Source organism: Lolium rigidum, chromosome 6, assembly GCF_022539505.1.
Source record: "Lolium rigidum isolate FL_2022 chromosome 6, APGP_CSIRO_Lrig_0.1, whole genome shotgun sequence".
NCBI classification, from domain to species: Eukaryota; Viridiplantae; Streptophyta; class Magnoliopsida; order Poales; family Poaceae; genus Lolium; species Lolium rigidum.
The window spans coordinates 243,980,614-243,987,452 of NC_061513.1; positions in this window are offsets into that span (position 1 = coordinate 243,980,614).

The window sequence follows — 6,839 nt, forward strand, 5'->3', positions numbered from 1 at the left end:
TCAAGGTTATCATCCGAACCCCTTCCAGTATTAAGTTGCAAACAACGAGACAATTGCATTAAGTATGGTGCGTAATGTAATCAACACAAATATCCTTAGACAAAGCATCGATGTTTTATCCCTAGTGGCAACATCACATCCACAACCTTAGAACTTTCTGTCACTGTCCCAGATTCAATGGAGGCATGAACCCACTATCGAGCATAAATACTCCCTCTTGGAGTCTGTTATCACCAGAATTTGACCGAGTCAGAGGTGGGCCGCGATCAAGATGGACTTGAAGAATATATATATATAGAAGAAATACGTGAATCGGCCTTACATGCAAAGTTTGGGCTAGTTTGCCCTTGTATCTGTAACATATTAGATTATGTGTCGGTTAGGAGTTAGAGTTTTACCCGTGCACGGTTAGGTGCACGCCTAAATTAGAAAGTCCCCTGGACTATAAATATGTATCTAGGGTTTATGGAATAAACAACAACCAACGTTCAACACAAACAAATCTCGGCGCATCGCCAACTCCTTCGTCTCGAGGGTTTCTCCGGTAAGCACCATGCTGCCTAGATCGCATCTTGCGATCTAGGCAGCACAAGCCTACCCACGTTGTTCATGCGTTGCTCGTGCTCGAAGCCTTTTTGATGGCGAGCAACGTAGTTATCTTAGATGTGTTAGGGTTTGCATTGTTCTTCGTATCATATGCTCGTCGTAGTGCGACCCTTATGCATCTAGCCGCCCTTACACCTATCTCAGGTGTAGGGGCGGCACCCCGCTTGATCATAGTTTAGTAGATCTGATCCGTTACGGTTGCTCCTTGTTCTGCAAGGATTAGTTTAATATCCGCAATAGTTAGGCCCTACAAAGGGTTGGAGGATCCAGCGGCGTGTAGGGTGAAGTTCGCTAGCCCTAGAAAGGATGTTCCGGGGATCAACCTCGTGTTGGTTTTTAGGCCCTGTCTAGGATCGGCTTACGGTCACCGTGCGCAAGCGCGAGGCCCAATCGTGAGTAGGATGATCCGATTATGCGGTGAAAACCCTAAATCGTCGTAGATCTCATTAGGTTTATCTTGATCAAGCAGGACCACCATATATTCGGACACCTTGTACGAATCATGGGTGGATCGGCTCTTTGAGCCGATTCACGAGATAACCCGAGAGCCGATCGAGGCTCGTATTTAATGTTTACGTGTATGCCATGCAGGAAACTAAGCGAGGCATCATCTAACACCTTCCCCGACCAGGTATAGGTCAGGTGGCACGCCCTTGCGATAGCATCGGACGTGTGACCGGGGAGGCTTTGCGGGCCGTCGCTCCGAGGGACCGGGGCCAGCCGCAGCCCTAGTTGTTCCCGGCTCTACCGTGTTGCCCGTCGCTGCCCGCCGGTGGGTTTCGACGTCAACACATTCTCGGCACGCCCGGTGGGACAACCTTCGACATCCACCACATCGCCATCTACATCCGAGATGGCGGAAAGCACTCCGGTCAAGTACGAGGATCCGCCTCGATGAACTCAAGAAGAAACATGACGAGATCAAGGCAACCCTCGAAGCCGAACTCATCGGCTCTTTCCACGTAACCCGCTCCCATGGCGTCGTGGAAGGGGTTCACACCCGAAGGCGCACTCGATGGAGTGGACCTGTCCGCCCCGTCGAAGAACGCACCGAGTCGCCGCGTCAGTGAAATCAACTACATGGTGGCTCATTCGCTGCACCGCCACTCTGAGAGCCTGGTGAACACTTTGGAGCGTGTCGCTCTGTGCGTGGTCCAGGAAATCATGAGCCACCGGTATTCTCCGTCGGGACCAGCTCTGGGGACTCACAGAGGAGAGATGCTACTCCAGTCCCATCCTCCGCTGCCGTTCGCATGGGCGGCACCAGAAGTGCCGAACTCATCGGCATACGTCGTCTACAAGATTGGTGGTGATCCTAGTGACTACAATTCCTACCTGAGGCACCCAAGGAGATCCCGCACGGATACGCGTGCGCATACGTACCGCACCGCAATACCCGGGCACTCTCGAACCAGGTTGCAACAGCGAGGGCCTCTCGGGACAACAGGAGGAACGTCGAGAGCAGATCTTGAGAAGCAAACGTGGCTAGCTAAGTACGCCACTCCGACAAACCTCCGAGCCCAGCTCCTGCAGCTTGGCTTAGAACCGGAAAAGCAAGCATGGCTGGTTAAGTATGCCACCCCGGCGAATCTTCGTGGTTCGACACCTTCAGCCATCACCGCGGATCAGATTTGTGCAATCCTCGAAAGATCGGCTCGGCATGATGCCGAAAAGGAAGACGTTCGGCTATACCAAGCCGTACCCCAACGACTACGAACCGATCCCGCTACCACCCAAATATCGGCTCCTGGACTTCACAAAGTTTAGTGGATCAGATGGTTCCAGCTCCATCGAGCATGTGAGCCGATATTTGGCACAGCCGGGCACGATCTCAAGCATCGGACGAGTTGCGTGTGAGGTTCTTCGCACGGTCCCTCACAGGATCGGCTTTCGGGTGGTACACATCGCTGCCACCGAACTCCATCCGGACTTGGAAGCGCTTGGAAGAGCGAGCTCCATGAGCAGTATCACTTAGAGGCTTCCGAGGTTGGTATTGCCGATCTAGCACAAGTACGACAGAAGCGCGGGGAGACAGTGTCCGAATACGTCCAGCGCTTCAGGACCATTAGGAACCGATGCTTTTCGGCTCATGTAAGTGAAAAAGAAGCAGTCGAGTTGGCGGTGGTGGGTCTCTCATCATCGATTAAGGACGTGGCCTCCCAAGCGAGACTACCCTTCATTGGCGCACATGGTGCGAAGCCGTCGGCATATGAGCAGCGCCACCCGGATGTCTACCGGGACAAATTCAAGCGTGCGGTGACCCCGGTTGAGGCGGACGAGGATGAAGGTGCTGCGGGAGATCGAGAGGTAGCAAGTGGCTGAATGGACTCGAGCGGCAGGCCCCGTGTCCTCGCAAATGGGTGAAGCCACAAGGCCCTCCAAAAGGGTTCGACTTCGACGTGACCAAAACCGAGCAGATTTTTGATCTCTTACTCACGGAGAAGCATATAAAGGTACCCGAAGGCCACAAGATCCCCACGGTGAAAGAGCTGAACGGAAAGCCATACCGCAAGTGGCATAACACGTTCACCCACACCACCAACGACCGCAGGTGTGGCGGCAGCAGATCCAAATGGCGATAGAAAATGGGCGGTTAATTTTCAACCAAGTACGCCATGAAGGTCGACACACACCCCTTCCCCGCCGTGAACATGGTGGAGTATACTTACCATGGAGGGTGCCAGCCGGATTTCTCGTGCAATATCAACATGGTAGGACCTGGACACCACTCTGGTAAGGACGGAGATGAGGGCAGCTTCTCTCATAGCAAAGATACAGAGGAAGCCGCTCCACGCGATCGGCTCCGCCAAGACGGCAAGCGCTACGTTACAGAGGGAGAAGTGAAAAACATAAGGTATCAACGACCTCTCTCTGATCACCTCCTCAACAAGTATGTGAGTCAGCATGACCAACGCCGGCGATACAACATCGATGTTGAAGAAGATCGTCTGGCTAGGGACGACAGGAGACGTCGTCGGCATGATCGCGAGGAGGAGGAGCACGAGCGCCGTGCCAAGGAAAAGTTGGGGGACCGAGTCGACGAGGATAGGCACTGGGACTGCCCCTTCTTCAGACACTGCTGGGATTCAGGAATGAGCCGATTGCCCACAATCGGCAATTGCCCGAATGCAACCGAAGAAGAAGGAGACAGCCAACGTGTCCGTGTTCAAGCGCCTAGGGCCTCTCCCGCCACAAAGCAAACGTGCCTGAGTCCCCTCGGTTAGAAGATCTCGAGGATTCGAAGACGAGGGGGAAGAAGAAGACAGGTACCACCGGCCAAGGTGGTGCCCTGATGGGCTCAGCCGTTCCCAGAAGCGCAGGGTTCAGCGATTGCGCGGCCTAGAGGAAGCCGAAAGGCTATACTTGCATACATTGAGGAAGGCAAGACCTGATCTGGCTGTGAAAGTACAGCGAGCCCTGGATGAAGAGGGTCGTCCACGGAAAATGGAGTGGCGTCCCAAGCAAAGGAAAGCCGATGACGAAACATCGGCTGGCACAAACATGGTACTCGTCCTTCCGACGAAACTTAGTGCTCCACGATTACACGATGCACTCGAGGTGGATGACAGCAAGCGCACCAACATGATAAAATCAGAGATTGGGCTGGTTTTATCCACTGGCCTAACCGTGTAGCTGGAGCAAATCAATGAGCAAACGTGGCGAGGCTGATCCTTGTCATCGGCCCCAAAAAATTTATGGAAGGACATTACAAAACCTTCGTCGAACAAGCAACGTGGAGGCCGATTCCAGCAATCGGCCAAAATTATCCTCACCAGCCATTCTGCCTGGGTTCAGCATGTAATCCAACAGGGGGTACCTGAAGAGCCGATACCATCAATTCTCTTGACAGAATCGGCTCGGGGGGGCACCTAGGTGGATGAAACACGAGGATATGCAGTAGGAATGTCGTGCAAGTGCCCAGCAGCCCAAGATATTCTTTGATGATGGGTATGGAGGTATGGGGGCCGATACATAAATCGGCCGTAAAAAAAAAGATTCAAACAATTTTAAGCACAGCCGATGCAGCAGCCATCGACTCGAGAGGTATAACTGTGATAATCAGAGGATCAATGGAGCAGGAGTATTCGTGTTTGCAGTATCGGCTGGGGCAGTTTGAGGATCATGACCCTGACCAATGCCAAGAAGGAGCTGATCTGACCTGCAAGGCGCAAGAAGTAGACTAAAGAAGCTCGGGGGGCAGCTCACCCTGAAGGTTCTCTGCTCCGGGGAGCCGATGTTGTTAAAATCGGCTGGCTACGTCATGATTTGAGGCTAATGGCGGCACATTTGGCTGATTCGCCTTGATTAAGGCTCGGGGGCAGCTCGCCCTAAAGATCCTTGCTCCGGGGAGCCGATTTGGTTGGAATCGGCTAGCCCTACATCGCAACCGGTCCGGAGAGTGGCGTCTTTTGTTACGGAGTCATCGGCTTGAGCATCCAAGACAGTTCCGTGGCTCTCTTAAAGACGCCTGCTCAAGATCAAATCGCCAGCCTACTAAGATCGGCTGTGCCATCGTCCTCGGCAGAGTTGGCTAGCTTGGAGGGATAACTGAATTGGCCTGTCTCGCAGATTATCGTAAGAAACTGATGCGTTGCCATCGGTCATTAAGCATGGATTAGGCCAACAGTCGACAAGGTCAGATGAGGAAAAATCGGCTAAATCAGCATAAAAGGAATCGGCAAAATCAAGTTAAAAGGAAATTCTTCATTAATATTGGGATTCCTTACAATGAAGAGCCGATTGCTCAAAAGAAGAACAAAAGAAGAGCCGATTGCTCAAGGGACTACTGGTCCTACATAACTACACCTCGCTAGAGTCGTCGTCGGCGTCGCCATCGGCGCTACTGCCGGAGAAGTCCTCGCCGCTCGTCGTCCCAGCCGTCGGTCGGGGCTTCCTCCTCCTCCTCGTCATCATCATCATCCTCGCTATCCGCCCAGCTGCGGAAGCGCTTCGTTGGAGGATATCCAGCGGAGGAGGAGGAATCATCTTCCTCCTCCTCATCTTCTCCTTCCTCGTCGTCATCGTCGTCCTCGCTGTCCGCCCACATGCGGGAGCGCTTCTTCGATGGGAGCCTGGCGGAGGGGAGGCCTTGGTCTTCTCTCGCTTCTCCTTCTTTCTTCTCCTTGTCGGAGGAGATGGGGTTCGCCCGGAGCGGGGGTCGTCCTCTTCCTTGTTCTTCGACGACGATTGGAGAGGGAGGCCTGAAGCGGAGGAAGAAGAGGAAGACATGGCTGCAGGGGAAGAGGGTTTTTTGGCGTTGGTGGACAGAGCAGAGCAAGAGGATGGAGTGGTGAACCGTTTGGCACAGATAAATAAAAGGAGTGTAGTGGAGATTTAATGCCATGACGGTTCTCGAGGATGTGATGCCGAAATTGTCAATTCGTACAGAGAAGCCCAGGAGGCGAGGCGTAATGATGGAAGATTCTGCGGCAGTTCTGCTCTGCCACGACATGACCCGACGAAAGAAAAGCGTAATGATTTTGGAAATGTCATTTCCAAAACCAGGGGGGCATGTGTTATCACCAGAATTTGACCGAGTCAGAGGTGGGCCGCGATCAAGATGGACTTGAAGAATATATATATAGAAGAAATACGTGAATCGGCCTTACATGCAAAGTTTGGGCTAGTTTGCCCTTGTATCTGTAACATATTAGATTATGTGTCGGTTAGGAGTTAGAGTTTTACCCGTGCACGGTTAGGTGCACGCCTAAATTAGAAAGTCCCCTGGACTATAAATATGTATCTAGGGTTTATGGAATAAACAACAACCAACGTTCAACACAAACAAATCTCGGCGCATCGCCAACTCCTTCGTCTCGAGGGTTTCTCCGGTAAGCACCATGCTGCCTAGCGATCTAGGCAGCACAAGCCTACCCACGTTGTTCATGCGTTGCTCGTGCTGAAGCCTTTTTGATGGCGAGCAACGTAGTTATCTTAGATGTGTTAGGGTTTGCATTGTTCTTCGTATCATATGTTGTCGTAGTGCGACCCTTATGCATCTAGCCGCCCTTACACCTATCTCAGGTGTAGGGGCGGCACCCCGCTTGATCATAGTTTAGTAGATCTGATCCGTTATGGTTGCTCCTTGTTCTGTAAGGATTAGTTTAATATCCGCAATAGTTAGGCCCTACAAAGGGTTGGAGGATCCAGCGGCGTGTAGGGTGAAGTTCGCTAGCCCTAGAAAGGATGTTCCGGGGATCAACCTCGTGTTGGTTTTTAGGCCCTGTCTAGGA